Raw genomic sequence first — 17,316 nt, forward strand, 5'->3', positions numbered from 1 at the left:
ATAAATAATAGTTGTTTTTCAAAAAAAAAAAAAATTTAAGAAAGTCAATAATATTTAAAACCTAAATATAAATACATTTTATTTATAAACTTTATGTATTCCAATGTATAAAAATAAAAATATGTTTACAGCCTATAAAAAAAATAGTCTAGGTAACCTTTAGAAAACCCTTAATATCAATTTAATTTTCGCGAAAAGTTCGAAGTTCGAGAATTTTAACAATACTTTGCATGTCAGAAATCGTTTTTGAAAATAAAACATTATTTTAAAAGGTTTCGAATAATTCCCGAAAGTTTTTAAAATTAATTATCGGTTCAAATTTGAATAATCCAGAGAATTTGTCATAATCAAATTACAATTTAGTTTTTTTTAGAAATTCGTTATTTTTAAATTAATTAAACATAATTAATTTAACTGATTGTTTATTTAAAAACAGAGTCGTTAATTTTTTTTTTAAATTAATAAAAGTGGCATGTGTGTACAAACGTATTGGATAGAGTTTCTTTTAATTTGTAGTTTGGTGATTCTCGGGAAAAGGCTTTCGCGCTTCATCATCCATACCCGTTTTGAAAATGGTCTATACTTATAGATTTGGCTTTTGAAAATCAATTGTATCACGTTTTATTTTTACCGATTAATCTTTCGGTTCTAGGCATGTATAGATTTTAGCGTTATTTAAAATATTGTAACAACACTATTTAAATGTTGGTACCTATTGCGGATGACATTGACTAGAGAGAAAAATACCTGAAAACATCAGTTTTAAAATGCATTAGGGTTTAAACATAAATCCTAAACATGCCTTTGTCAAAATATTTTTGTGGGAACATCCCAAAAATATTTTGAAAGGATTTTCTAATTTTTCGGTATTTTTAAAAAATGATTTGAGGTTCCAAAATTACAAAAATAATTTTGAATTTTTAAAATGGAAACCAAATAGGCCATATGACTGGTGTCATAGGCCTTGGGTTCATTTTTATCGGTCGGGGTCCAAGACCCTCGGTCGGACATATCGGTCCGGGCTAAGAATCCTCGGTCGAGGTGCTAAGGACTCTCGGTCCTAGGTTTGGGGGTTCTCGGTCCTTGGTCTGACTTCTCGGCCGGATGTAAAAATCAATGGTCGGACCTCTCGGTCTTAACGGAAGAACATCGGTCGGACCTCTCGGTCTTAGCGGAAGAACATCGGTTGGACCTCTTGGTCCTAGGTTAAGTTTTTCGGTCGGACCTCTCGGTCCTCAAGAACATCAAAATTGCAGGTTTGTAATTTTTATGAACGCTTGGATTCTTTTATCCTAGGTTCTAGGTAATTTCACAAAGCTCCCATGAACATTTAGAACATCAACCCAAGGTATCAATTGACTGGGATAATGATCAATTTGTTTAAAACAGTTTGTAGCCAAAAATTGAGTTTTAGTTTTAAAGTTGTTTTGAGGTAAAAGGAACTAGCCAACAGCTTCTTTAAACCTCATAGACTTGATTGGTACCTAAACAAGAACACTGGATATTCGCTTGGACCAAATGAAGAACTCAAACATTTTAATTTTGATCAAACATAATCGGGATGGATCAAACATTATCCAAACAGTTGTCCAACATCATTACAATCATGTTGGGAAGATTTCTAGGTTTCCTCAAGGATTATCTCAAAAACAGCAAACCCTTTTTTTTATTTCTTAAATTCAAATTTGGGTTTTTCTTTTTAAGACCGATTGATCGGTTCTAGCTTTCATAGAAAGCTCATAAATAATCATAAGATCGATTTCCAATAATCAAATTCGAAAACTAGACAGCATACAAGCTTATGAAAATTGAAATATAAAAAAATCAATTTTAAACTGGAAGTATGAATTAAAGGATGATTAGAAGCTTACTAAGGATTGAAGAACACTCCTTAGACATTAGAGATTATTTTAGGATGTCTGGATCCAAGCTTTAGAGTCTTATATAGAATTTTCGAAAAATTAGAAGCTTTGTGCTTTAATGGTAGATTTTTGAAAATCTTTGATTCGGGGCTTCAAATGTTATCTCTTGGTTTTGGAAATGTTGAGGGAGGCTATTTATAGTTGTCTGAGGTCGGTTGATCCATTCAAGTGGATTGAATCAGCCAAAAGCCATTGATGGCGTTTTGGTTGTTCTTGGGTCAACTTGGTGATATAGGCATTGATTGTGCCTATAGATGTAGGAGAAATGTTCAACATGGTAGGATGATTATTTCACCTTTAGAACGGAGTCAATTCGTCCAGAAATGACTAAATTTTATCTTTGAAAAATCAAAGATGGCTACGGATGGTTATCCATTCGGCGTCGCGATGGAGAAGATGATCGGCGAACGAAACGACATTGTTTCAAGGGAAAACGTGGACGTTGAGCGTTCTGTTCGTATTTTGTCTAGGCGCCGTTGTATTTGGGCGTCTTGATAGCGATTCAGCTAACAGAGCGTTAGCTGATCCAATGCGATGCGAGTGCGCTTCTTCGGCTACAACCTGCTACGCGGGCGCGTCTAGAGCGTTGGATGGGATTCCATCGCTCATACAGCGGTTGTGTTTTCGGTGCTTCTTTATTGAGTTTCGGCTACACCCGATTAATAATTTATTTTATTTTAAAACCTTAAAGGTTTGTTTGAAATTAATTTTTTCTTTCACTCTTTTGGCTTTAATTTTGATCTTTTTAAATACACAAAATCTCAAAATAAATATGAAAAATATTTTTCCAATTTATTATTTTTTAAAAATATTTTTAAGGTTAAATATATGATTTTGGGGATGAAATGGGTACCTCATTCCATCCTAAATTATTTATTTTAATCCCTTAATTTTTTCTAAAATTATTTTAAGATAAAATGAATACAAAATTTATCTCAAATAAAATTTTTTTTTGACCATTTTACTTAATTAATTAAACTTTAATTATCACAATAATTAATATAATTAATTGTTTTAATTAGGTTTTGGCATTGGAGTTAATTATTTTGATTTTATTTATTCAAAATTAAATCAAAATAATTATTTTAATTTTATAAATTGGTATTTAAATTTTTAGTGATTATAATATCAAAGTTCTCACTTCCAAATAAAATTTTACAAATTTTTCTTTATTTTTTTTTCTTCAATAAATTCAAAACAACGTCATTCTATGTTATCTTTGTATCCATATTGTGACCGTGTGTTTTGTGCGATCCACGCGGGATGTGTCGTGCGTATCGTATGTGTTCGTTGACCTTTTGACGTCATTGACTCATTCCAAAGTTAACGTCATGTTTTTTTTCAAACTTGCAAAATAAACACAAAATGATTAATTTCAAGTTTCATATCAATTCTAGACTACCTATTTAATTGTCTATTAATTTATTTAGGTTAATTTAAAAAATATCCGGAATTTAATTAATTGAAAAGTTTATTAATACGACATTGGTTCCAAATCAATTATTTATTTTAATCATGTGTAATTAACCTATATAAAAATATTTTTTGAAATAATTTGTTAGATTCAGAATTTTTACAATTATAAATTATAAATTGAGTTATAAAAAATTGAGTGTCTACCTCATTTTAGGTTTATTTTGAAGATTTTGAAATTAATAATAAAAATAATAATTTCCTCGAAGTCGAAGCCAATAGCCGTGAACAACCACATGGAACTGGCCTACCAAGGCAGCGGACGGGTCCACAAGGCCAGCGCCTAATCAACCCACATGCTTGGTCAACATGGGATTGAAACATTATCGTTTCACTTGCGCTCCCTTCTTCTTCGTGCACACACCTTGTTATGGGCATTTTTGGAAAATTATTAACTTAATCCTTGAGCATCTATTTGTAATAGAAGGACACCAACGGTCGAATCTTCTTCATGGACACGTGGCAAGCGTCCATTGGAAGGCCGCTAAAAAGACAAGAGTACAGTAGACTCTGAGTAAATGGATTGTGGTCGTACCGAACTAGTAGTGTGCCGAATATCCTCTCTAAGATTGTCTTGTACTAGACAAACTGTTGGAATGACATTTGCGTACGTGGCATTTGTTCATTTGATGCAATTGTCTGGCTTGTCAAACTACACATGAGTGAGTGGAGCAGAGTAATAGACAGCTAGTTGATCATGGGTAGACGTATGCTAACTTCAAACAGCTCCTGAAGCGAGGCATTAGACGTGCTCCATTAGACTGCCTAGTCTAAGAGAATTAGACGTCAACGTCTAATGGCATGTTCCATTAGACCGACAAGTCTGATGGAGTTAGACGTCAACGTCTAACTACGCATCCCTTCAGACTTGTCTGAAGGAGTTAGACGTCAATGTCTAACTACGTTACCTATTAGACTATCACTTCTAATGGAGTTAGACCTCAACGTCTAATGGAGTTAGACCTCAACGTCTAACTACGTATCTGTTAGACCTCAACGTCTAACTACGTATCTATTAGACTGCAACGTCTAACTACGACCATTTCAGACTTGTCTGAAGGAGTTAGACGCCAACGTCTAACTACGTATCTGTTAGACCTCAATGTTTAACTACGTATCTATTAGACCTCAACGTCTAACTACGTATCTATTAGACGCCAATGTCTAAGTATGTATCTGTTAGACCTCAACGTCTAACTACGTATCTGTTAGACCTCAACGTCTAACTACGTATCTGTTAGACCTCATTGTCTAACTACGTATTTGTTAGACCTCAACGTCTAACTACGTATCACTTCAGACTTGTCTGAAGGAGTTAGACGCCAACGTCTAACTACAAATCATTAGACCACAACGTCTAACTATGTATCTGTTAGACCTCAATGTCTAACTATGTATCTATTAGACGCCAAAGTTTAACTACGTATCACTTCAGACTTGTCTGAAGGAGTTAGACGCCAACGTCTAACTACGTATTTGTAAGACCTCAATGTCTAACTACGTATCTGTTAGACTACAATGTCTAACTACGTATCACTTCAGACTTGTCTAAAGGAGTTAGATGCCAACGTCTAACTACGTATCTATTACACATCAACGTCTAACTATGTATCTGTTAGACTGCAATGTCTAACTACGTATCTGTTAGACTGCAACGTCTAACTACGTATCTGTTAGACTGTAATGTTTAACTATGTAACACGTCTAATTAGCCTACTTAGACCACGTCTAAGTTAGCAAAGTCTGATGCACTTGCACAGAAACAATTAGACAGCTTAGCTTTATTCATATTTAAATTTAATCACAATTAAATTTTAGTCACATATCATCAAAATAAAGTTTGCATAAAATAGACTTATTCTCTTAATTATTTTAGTCAAAGTAATTTGACCCAACAATTTCCCATTTTTTGATGATGTTAAAATTTAATTAAAAGAATAAAATAAATAGATGCAGTTGATAACCATCAAAGTAGTAATGAACAAAAGATCATTTATTCATTCAAAATATCTGGAGGAGATAAATAACATAAACGAAAATTTTCCAAAAAAAAATTGGATCTTTTCTTATCCTTTCTATCCTTATTTCCCCCTGGGCCTAAGGCCACTTCTTTTACTTTCCCCCCTTTTGACATCATCGGGAGCGATAGATTCCTACTGATCACTTTCGACCAGAAGGATCTCCCGATTTCTTTTCTTGAGCTTAAGCTTTCTTGCCTGAAGATCATAGTCGAGAACTTTTTGATAGTTTAAGACTCTAAAGGATTTGATTAGGATCCCAGATCCCCCGACACTTGAGGAAAGGGTAAGAAGGAGCATGATGAGGTGAACAACATACCCAGGAGACCTCCTTTTAAGAGAGTTTATCGCCATCAAGTTTCTGAAAATTATCCTCGACCAGTTGATTGTTGTCCCCTTAGTGAAAGCAATCATCATCTCGAAGACCATCTTCGAGTAAGAGTTTGAGAAGCCCTTGGCCAGAATCGACCTGAAGAGTATATCACTGAGCAAGGAGAACTCAACTTTCAAGGCAGACCTTAGTCCGTGAGATTTGACAGGAACTAGAGTCCCATCACGAGTAGTGTCGGAGAAGACAAGCCCCATCTCAGACAGGACTTCTTTAGAAAATGTAGGGAACTCAAATAGCCTCTCGGTCGGAAGATCGAAGAATCGAGCGAAGGATTCTTCGGTGAAGCAAACAATATTGTCAAAAAGTTTTGCTATGATAAGCCTGTTGTCGTATAAGCATCCATTTTTAAAGAACTCACGAACCTCCGGTTCGTGAATGATGATAGGAGCCTTGAGAAATTTTTCAAGACCTGACGCTTTGAGGGATTCAAACATGGTGACCATTTCAGGAATCACCAATATGGACATAGAATCGAAATCTATTTGAAGGGTGGATGGCACAAGAGAACCCATTTCGAGAGAGATGGGAAGATTTCTTACCGAATTTTAAGAGACGCACGAAGATTTCTTAAAGAGAGAAGCGAAGATTCACAGGGGTGATATTGATTATCTTTGAATATAATCGTTTCTCTTATAAAGGAATGCTAACGTATGACTGATAACTGTATTGATTATATGTTCCCAATAGGCGTATCATTTAAAATAAGCAGCATTTAAGGTATAATCATAAAGGTTTGTCATTAATGTAATACGTGTAGTGAAAGGACATCAGAAATTTTAGTCATTCTTTTAGCATTAAAAATACAAGTCTTCAATTTATTGAAGAGATGACTGTTCGATTTTTGGCGGGAAAAGTACATAGGTAGATAATGAAGCTGTGGACAGTTGTCCCATTCTCCTGAAGATGAGAGGTCTAATGACGTACATAGTTAGAAGTTTCATTTAATGTCCACATTTGATGCATCTAAGTTGAATAGGCGTCTATTAGACGTCGACGTCTAATCACGTTTGTCTTCCAGACAACCAAGAGTCTCTTAGACTTCAGTCGTCTAATTACGCATAAACACCATGTGTTAAACGTGTGTCTGGTTATACGTTATCGTCTAACTACACTAGTCTTATAAACGTCTATTAGGCTTCAACGTCTAACTACGTAGGTTTTAAACCAAGACATTCCAACCTGGAAACACAGACTACTTAAGCAAGTATACGTCTAAGTAGGTACATTCCTTAGACTACTGATCCATTAGACAGATTGAGACCTCTGTCTACACAAGTCTGTCTAGTTACATTTAAACAACATGTTCCCTTCAATTTATGCATGATTAGTTAAAATAAGTCAGTCAAGATCAACAAGCCCTAAAATAGTTATAAAGTAAGAAAACTTAGTCTCGGATAGTGGCTTCGTGAACATGTCTGCCACTTGCTGATCTGTTGGAACATATTCAAGGCGAATATGTTTCTGACAGATATGATCTCGAATGAAATGATGTCTGATTTCAATATGCTTTGTCCGAGAATACAAAACTGGATTGTAGGTGATAACAATTGCACTTGTGTTGTCGCAGAAAATCAGAGATTCTTCTGCTTAAATTCCATAATCCCTCAGTTGTTGTTGAATCTATAAGAGCTGAGAGCAACAACTTCTTGCTATAAGATATTCGGCTTCAGCTGTAGACGTAGCAACCGACGTTTGCTTCTTTTTGAACCAAGATATCAAACGATCACCAAGAAACTGGCAAGTTCCGCTGGTTCTTTTTCGATCAATTTTGCAACCTACATAATCTGCATCTGAGAAACTCTTTAGATTGAAACTGGAATCCTTCGGATACCATTGTCCTACATTTTGAGTACCCTTTAAATATTTCAAAATATGCTTAGCAGCAATAAAGTGAGATAATTTAGGATTAGTCTGGAATCTTCCACAGACACCGACAACAAACTGAATGTCGGGCCGGCTGGTAGTAAGATAGAGCAAAGAGTCGATGAGTCCTCTATAGGCAGTGATGTCAACGCTTTGTCCATCTTCATCTTTGTCTAACTTTCTGGAAGAACTCATTGGAGTGACTGCAGTCGAGCAGCTCTCCATTCTAAACTTCTTTAACAATTCCTTGGTGTATTTGACTTGGTTGATGAGGGTACCGGTTTTAAGTTGACGAACTTGAAGACCGAGGAAGAAGGTTAATTCTCATATCTTACTCATCTCAAATATGTCCTACATCAGCTTGGTAATTTCTCACATCATTTGGGATTAGTTGACCCAAATATAATATCATCAACATAAACTTGAACAAGTAGAATATGAGAGTCTTTAACAAATCTGAACAATGTTTTGTCAACTGACCCAATAATAAAATCATGATCAAACAAAAACTTAGTCAAAGAATCAAGGATTGTCGAGTGCTTCCGTCGACACTATTTTCCTGACACTTACGACTAAATCTCCTTCAGCACGCATTCAAGATTAACAAAGAATTTCAGCTAAAGATCACACTAAAAGACGAGAAAAAAAATCAAAATGCTAAGATTTTTGGTTAACTTTATATATTTATTTTTCGATCAATAGATTGGTTTAAGATATAAGGGTGTTCCTCGGTCGAGGAATCCACTAAAAGCTCTAACCCTCAGTCTAAGTTCAATCTAGGAATGATTTTGGGTTGAAATCATGCCTTGACCCAAAAAAGATTAAAACTAGTTTTAAACTCAAAATATTAACTAACCTAAAGTGAGTATATTTTCAACCATTTTGTAATGAAAATAATGGATATATTTTCAAACCCTAAGTAATGTAAAGTAAAAACAACAATCATCAAATCAAAAGAAAGCTAAAGATAAAAATATACATTAACAAAGAAAAGCATCACGTGCAAATTTTATTTAAAAATAGAATTACAAATGAGAGAAGTTCAAGATCCTTACAATTTTTATGGGATCTTGAAAACTCCTAGGCCGCTATGGAAGGAGGTTTCAGCCATGAGAAGGAGGTTTCAGCCATGAGAAGAGGGAAAATAAAATTTATGATGTAGGCCTCTCTTGAGAAAAGAAAAGTACTTATTATCAAGTATAAAGAGTACAAATCATAACTGTCATCATAACGGTAAAAGGTTAACGAAATAAAATAATTCTATAAACACTATAAGATGTTTTTTAATAATTTATAAACAGTGAAACTTGTGACTGTCAACATAAATAGTGATTATAAGTTTCATTAAATTTTAAATGTTAAATTCCTCAATTTTATAATATATGTAAGATATATTCTTAAAAAATCCCAACAGATTATTAGAGAAAAGTTTGATTCAAATGTAGTCTTAGTATATGATGTAATGAAATTAACCAAACCTACCTATCTAAATTGAAATTGTAAATAAAAAAATTGTTGCTAAGGTCAACCACCATAGTTTATTTTGGCATTCTTGTCAACCGAAAAAACAAGGCCATCGAAGGCGAGACCGAAGAAATGAAGGTGGTCATCAAAGGCTACGTTTCACTTTGCTTAGCAAAGAAGAAAAGTAGCCAAGGCCAACAATCGAGATCCAATTTTTATGACGACTAAGAGCTTATTAGGATTGAGGTTTCTTCGAATAACCTAGATGGAGAAAAAAATAATGATGGTTGATGATTTTAAAAATGTAATTATTTTTGGTAAAAAAAATTAAAAGATATTGAAATTTATAAATAAAATAAAATTTTAAAACAAAAAATATTTTAATATTTTAGTTAATGCATTAAGTGATATGAAGGGGAGTAAAATGATGTTACCCAAACCCAGGCCTAAAAATTTAAATCCACTTCTTGATTTCTGATTGATCATGGTTGAGGTTGCGATTGTGTTTCACTTTTAACTTGCGACCAAGAAAAACAAGTTATGACCTGATTTTGACCAGTAGTGATTGAGCCCCATGACCATGTTGCAAACAAAGATAATGAGCCACGGTTTAGTCGCGACAAATACCTAGGCCTAACACAACCAAATCAAGGGATAAGGCCCGTTTGATTTTCTTTCTTCTCACCCGATCTCTTGTAAATAAAAATAAAAAAATCACAAAAAGAGAAAATTAAAACAATAAAAAATAAAAACGAGAAACATCTTGACACATGACTATTTGAAAATTAACTTCGCCTATCAAATTTCTTGTATCGCTGTGGACTTAACTTTAGTCACCACGTGCGTTGGTTATTATTCTCAACCTTATTTCAATTATACTCATAACGATATCTAGACGCATGTTATAAACATATAGTGATATACTTAGACGCATGCGTAGACTATTATTCTCAATCTTATTTCGATTATAATCATGACGATATCTAGACGCATGCTATGAACATATCGTGATATACTTAGACGCATGTTATGATCGGAATATGATACATTTAGATGCGCGAGGTTTCGAGAAAATAAAATGTAAATAACATGATAACTCTGTTGTTTGTTATTTCTAATGTCAAACTAATGTAACATCTGTGCTAATTTTTATAATTTTGTATTTATAAATGGAAATAAATATTCGTCAATTTTTCAAGGATTATTCAAAAGGAAGAAGATACGATAACTAATAATATGAAATGTTCAACCTTAAATATTGGCCTTCATTTTACAAATTTGATAATTTATTATTATCCTTGTGACAGTTCTTGTGACAGTTCAATAGGGCATTGTCATTTCAGGAACATAAATATCCTGGGGATGTATTTATTTTTTAATATTTATGTAAATATGACATTGAATGTTCTAACTTTGTACATAGATTCGTAAGCATATACTGTATATGAGATTACCGAAAATTTTAGAAGAGACGATTTTGTAATGAAACTTTATTTTTGAGAAAAAAATTCTCAAAAGTAAAGTTTCATTTTTGTATCGCTCTTCCAAAATTCTTTGGTAATCCCGTGTACAATGTACAATATAGGTTTTTGGATCCAAGCCCAAATTTTGAACATTCAATGTTATCTTTACTTAGATAATAAGAAATTCAGACCTAGGATCTCTAAGTTCTAAGTTATTAGAATGACAATGCACTAATGACCTTGTAATAATGATGGGGACATAAGTTCTCAAATTTGTGGGATGAGGCCAATATTTAAGGTTTGACATTTCAGACCACTAGTTATTATATCTTCTACCTTTTGAATAACTCTTGAATGACAATTATTTATCTCTATTTATAAATATGAAATACACATTTAAAACCTTATACTATAAACCTTTATTCAATTTTTTAAATAAGATGTTTTAAATTTTATTTTGTAAGTTAATTCTAAGTTTTAGCATTCATATAAAGTTTGAGAGTTTTCATCTTATCATGCAACAAGGGATTATATATGAGGTAAAACAAGGGATATAAGGATGTACCTATTATCAAAACAAAATTCCAAAAAAACACTTGACATTCCAAAGTCAAAATCAATTTCTAATCACATAGTTAGGAAATACATTCAATAATTTTTCTCAGTTATCCTGCAACTTTTATAACATCCAAAAGTCTCAGTTTCGTTTGGGTTTTGAATTTGCAAAATGTTTGTGAATAAAACTGACCATGGTGAAAAATAGTTTTCCTACAATTTTAATAACATCAAAAAGTCTCATTAAAGTTTTGAATTTTCACAAGACTTGTGAATAAAACTTAATAGAAGATGGTGTGGACTGCAAAATTTGATAAAACCAAACCATTTTGAGTTATGTTTAGTTCACAATCAATCATTAAGTAAAATCTTACAAAGTGATCTTTAATATTTTCAATTTAAAAAGATTGTTGGGTGTGTGTCGGCGAGGCCCTACTTAGGGTTCGAATGTGGCACAAAAATAAAAAGCAACTTTGTAGACCAATGAGTTATTTAACCTATGACAAAATTTTAGTTCATTCTTTATATCCAAACCATACTTTATTTATGTAAATTTGTGTGACAGATTCTGAAATCTGAAATTTCATAATCTTCCATACTTACCATTTTAGAAAATGACTCAATTTGAAATAATCTACTAAACCGAGTTTGCACAATCTATGACAATATAGTATAAAGAATGACAACTTATCAAATTTCAGAATGTTTGAATCATTGTATCTTAAGAAAATCGATAAGTTTTAAGCAACTTTGGATAAAAGCATTTCATCAAACAGTTAATGTGCATGAATTTAGCAATAATATATCTTATTCAACTTCATAAAACTATAGCATCAACAAGTCATTTTCACTTTATTGTATGCACAAGTTACTTTAGATATATAATTATATTTTGAATCAAAGTTAAATCAACAAAATAAAATCCTAACATATTTATTGTAGAATCGACAAAATTATTGTATCTACATCAATACATTCAAAACACCTAAACTATTTCTCAAATCCTAAACATTCCTAGCATATTTATTGCAGAAATTAAACATAATTAAAAAATAACTTACATGTTAAGGATTGTAATAATGTTGACCGACCTTAACTGCTCCAACTTCGAATCAAAATATTTTATGATGAAGTTGAGATAAAATATTTGTACTAAGAAGCAAAAAAAAACTTTAGATTCTCTTTTTTTCTAAAGAAATTTTCGGGGTATCCTTCAATGGTGAAATGACTTCTCTATTTATACTTGCAATTGAGTTTGAAAATGTTATAGGATTCCAATGTGGGAAAAAGTGATTAGACTCCTTATATTCATTATGTCACGGCCCACTTGTCTTCCTAACCCAAGAGGCTTAATCATTCATGGAGGCCCAACCAAGGAACCTTCTAGAAGCCCTGTAAGAAAATATGTCATTCTCTACATTAATGGGCCATTTAATGTAGTGGTTGGTTAGTAAATTATTAAGGTGGTGGTTGGGTAGTAAGCCATCAATGTAGTAGTTGGTTAGCACACAATTAATGGGGTAGTTGGGAGTTATGTAATTAATATAGTAGTTGGGGATAGCCCTATAAATACCTTTGAGGTATTCCTTTGTAAAGTACCAAGTATTCAAGTGAGATAATATTAATATTCTTTGTAAGAGTTTACTCTCTCTAGAATTCTTGTGTCAATTCCATTAAACGTCGAGTGTTGCGTCGAGAAAGGCTGACTAGTTACTCGTTCTTGCGAAGATCATAACTAGTGCCGCACGGATCGTCAGTGGAAAGACTGAGCCCGTGACAATTGGTATCAGAGCTGAAATGACGAAGAAATCGGATGAAAGTTCAAAGGTCGTGGATGAAGTAGAGAATCTTCCCCACGGGACCGGAGAAGATGGTAGGATCTCCCGCAAAGTTCAAACGGGAGGATCCAAAACTACCAAAGAAAGAGAGAGATCAAGGGATGCTATCGTTGACATTCTCGCCAGACTGGAGAAGGTAGAACTCACTATGGCGTACGGACAAGATAATGCCGGGGACCTAGAGGAACGCATTGCCGAGCTCGAGAAAGAGAGAGACGAGCTCCGAGAAGGAATGCAAGGTGCCTTGAACGAGGTCTTGTCCAAATGTCAAGAGCAAACTCAGATCATGGAGCAGACCCTACTTGGCGAAATCAGTACCTTGACCGAGAAACTCGAGGTAATGTCATCTAAATTACAAGCCACTGAAGAGAATGTGGTGTTACTCAAGAAGGCGGTTGCGCAAGAGTGCGGACGTGCGCCTGTAGGAATCCCAAATCCGTCAAGGATAGATGTTCCAAGGCCTAAAGCGTATTTAGGCGAGAGGAATGCGAAGGAGATTGATAACTTCTTATGGGGTCTGGACCAGTACTTCAAAGCACTCGGCCTGGTAGAAGAGGCGAGGAAAATAGATACTGCCACGACATACTTAGAAGACACCGCAATGTTGTGGTGGAGGCGAAGGAGTGGCGACATAGAAAGAGGTACGTGTTCTATTAACACTTGGACCGAATTCAAGGAAGAGCTCAAGAGGCAGTTCTACCCTGAAAATGCTATTCGAGAGGCAAGAGCCAAGTTGCGGCGACTCTCACAAAGGGGGAGTATCAAGGAGTATGTCAAGGAGTTCATCGCTACTCTCCTTGAGATCCCTAACTACTCAGACGACGAAGCCTTGTTTGCTTTCACAGATGGTCTACAAATGTGGGCAAAGCTTGAGTTGGAACGGCGTGGTGTCCAAGATCTAAACACCGCGATCGCTGTTGCTGAATCTCTTGTCGAAATGAGAAGACAAGAGAAACCAAAGTCGACTTATGAGAGGAATGACGAGGGGGAAAATGGTGGAGACCATTTTTACAGCAATGAAGACCCAACTAAGAGGACGAAGCCCAATGGTAGAGGAGATCGGAATGAGAAACGTGGAGAGAGACCCCGAATAAAGTGTTTCTTTTGTGAAGGGCCGCATAAAGCAAGAGAGTGCCCTATGAAGAACAAACTATCCGCTTTGATGGAGGAGCAGGAAGGCCTTCACGATGAAGCTCGATTGGGGTCGTTAAATCTCCTTAGTGCCGTTAAAGCAAAGTTTGAAGGGCCAAGGACCGCGAAGAAAGGACGATTATTCGTGGAAACAAAAGTAAGAAGCCATATGGTTAAAGCTTTGTTGGATACGGGAGCCAACAACAACTTTCTAGAGGTAAAAGAGGCGGAAAGACTAGGGATTAGGTACACCAAAGAAAAGGGGTGGCTTAAAGCAGTCAACTCGGCACCAAGTGCAACTTATGGAGTTGCTCGTAATGTAAAAGTCAACTTGGGAGAGTGGACTGGCCTTCTGGATTTCTCCATTATTGACATGGACGACTACAAAATGGTTCTTGGAATAGAGTTCCTAGACAAGGTAAATGCATTTATACTCCCTTCTGCTAATGCTATGTACATTCTAGAGCAAGGCAATACTTGCACAATACACTTAACACGAGAAGGAAAGAGAGAAACTAGGCACCTCTCTGCCATGCAACTCTCAAAAAGTGTAAAGGAGGACTATTCATCATCTTTTGTTACTTTGAAAGAAGATGAGAAAACTGTGGTCCAAGAGAAGACACCTCCGAAAATTACAACTGTCCTAGAGAAAGTTCAGGATGTAATGCCCGCCGATTTTCCAAAGAAACTCCACCATGAGAGAGAGGTGGACCATAGAGAAGAGTTAGTCAATGGTACTAAACCATCGGCGACAATCATTTATCGCATTGAATCTCCCAAATTGGAGGGATTGAAGAGACAATCGGAGGAGTTGCTCTTCAAGAAAGGGAAATGCGAAATTGACAAGACCGCCAAGAGAATGAAGAAATGGGAGAACAAAAAGAGAAGACACTTGGAGTTCGGAGGAAACCGAGTGGTAGTAAAACTTCTCCTCTATCATGAGAGACGATTTTCCAAAGTTCATAAGGGGTCTGTGAGGCGATACGAAGGCCCTTTCTTAGAGAAGAAACGGGATGGAAAGCTAACATATCGCTCAAAACTTTTGTCGCATTTGGAGACATCATTGAGACCTACAAAGAGGATGCGACGAGGACGTCGCCGGAATGAGTGGGGGAGAATGTCACGGCCCACTTGTCTTCCTAACCCAAGAGGCTTAATCATTCATGGAGGCCCAACCAAGGAACCTTCTAGAAGCCCTGTAAGAAAATATGTCATTCTCTACATTAATGGGCCATTTAATGTAGTGGTTGGTTAGTAAATTATTAAGGTGGTGGTTGGGTAGTAAGCCATCAATGTAGTAGTTGGTTAGCACACAATTAATGGGGTAGTTGGGAGTTATGTAATTAATATAGTAGTTGGGGATAGCCCTATAAATACCTTTGAGGTATTCCTTTGTAAAGTACCAAGTATTCAAGTGAGATAATATTAATATTCTTTGTAAGAGTTTACTCTCTCTAGAATTCTTGTGTCAATTCCATTAAACGTCGAGTGTTGCGTCGAGAAAGGCTGACTAGTTACTCGTTCTTGCGAAGATCATAACTAGTGCCGCACGGATCGTCAGTGGAAAGACTGAGCCCGTGACAATTATCCTTTATTTTTTTTTCTTTTTCTTTTCTTTTTTTTAAGCAATTTCAAAACAATTTCTTTGTGTCAATTGTGTCATCCGTGCCACGATCATACGTTTCGTGCGCTCTGTGCAGGTTGTGTCGCAATTGCGCATTTCTTGCATTGTGTACGTCTTTGTTGACTTTTTGAGGATGTTAATTCGTCTTAAATCTAACACTTATTTTTCAAATTTACAAAATAATTAAGGTTTCATTTTATTGTAAGCTATCTATTGAATTGTCTATTAATCTCATTTATATTTATTTAAAAAAATGTCCTGAATTTAATTAATTTGAAAATCGATTGATATGACATTGGTCTCAGATATAACTTGGGGTGGGTCGGTACAGTATTCCTTAATATTTGTATTCATACTTTATATTTTACTGAAAGTTTCAATATAAAAAATTCATACATTTACCTTAACTTTATTTTAATATACCTTAAGTACGATATTAGTATTATAACTTTAATACCTAAAAAAAATATTTTAATATGGTTATTACATAAATGTTCATCAAATTAAAAATGAAAGATATTTATTATAAAATAAAATATTATTTTTAAAATCTAATATTTTTAAAAACTAGCCAATGTTAATAATTAAATTTAGTTAAAAAAATTGGAGTTAACAAAAATAACATAAATATAATCTTCAAGTTAGACTAAAATAAATGTGACAAAATTGATAATACAATTTGGGGTTGGTTGCCGGTAAGCATGAGAGAGATGCTCCATATACTCGTCCATTGATACAAAATTTCATCCCACTCCAAAGCTCTATATCAATTGTATCTATATCAATTGTATCGTTTAATCAATTAGAATGAAAAACAGTGTAAGATAATCAAAGTAGGCACGGGATAACTAGCCGTTGGGAGAAATTTTTCTTCGTATGCGTTTATTTTTTAATTTTTTTTTTAATGAATTGTTTTTCTTTCTTGTTTAGGTAGTTCTCACCACGAAGCCTTGAAGCCTTACGGTTGTGATCATTGGACTCGTCCAATATATTCCTCGTTTTGAAGAAAACAGAACTTGGACGATATGTGAGCAAATTGGGTGAATGACATATATATACCCAAATCACCACCGGGTCGAAACGATGAGATTGACCAAATACAGTCATTCACCGTGTGTCGACTGATCGATATAAAAACAAAAAGAGAAAATTAAAAATGAAACCGACTTAGTCGAATTTAAAAGGGCAAATCGTATATGGCCATCATTATTATTATGGAGGGAGAAGAGCAAGTTCGAACATTCATTCATGATTAGGTTAGGTTAGAATAGTTCTACATACAAGCTTAAGGAAGGTATTGATTGGATTGGAATTCGGTTTTGAGTTAAAAAAAAAATATACATTAATTAATTTGACATTAGAAATGACAAACAACTTAGTTTAATAGACCAATCTTGCAACTAGCCACAATCAATAGTCATTAATTCACACAAAGTGCAAATTATCTCTGGGAGAATCACCGTTTGTTTTGTCCCTCGTACTCTTAAAAATGGTCTTTACTTAAACCTTCCGACATTTTTATAAATAAAGTGTTTAAATTTTAGTTTGTAAGTATTCCAAGTTTTAGCATTCAT

The sequence above is a fragment of the Impatiens glandulifera genome, chromosome 1 (genome assembly GCF_907164915.1).
Source record: "Impatiens glandulifera chromosome 1, dImpGla2.1, whole genome shotgun sequence".
NCBI classification, from domain to species: Eukaryota; Viridiplantae; Streptophyta; class Magnoliopsida; order Ericales; family Balsaminaceae; genus Impatiens; species Impatiens glandulifera.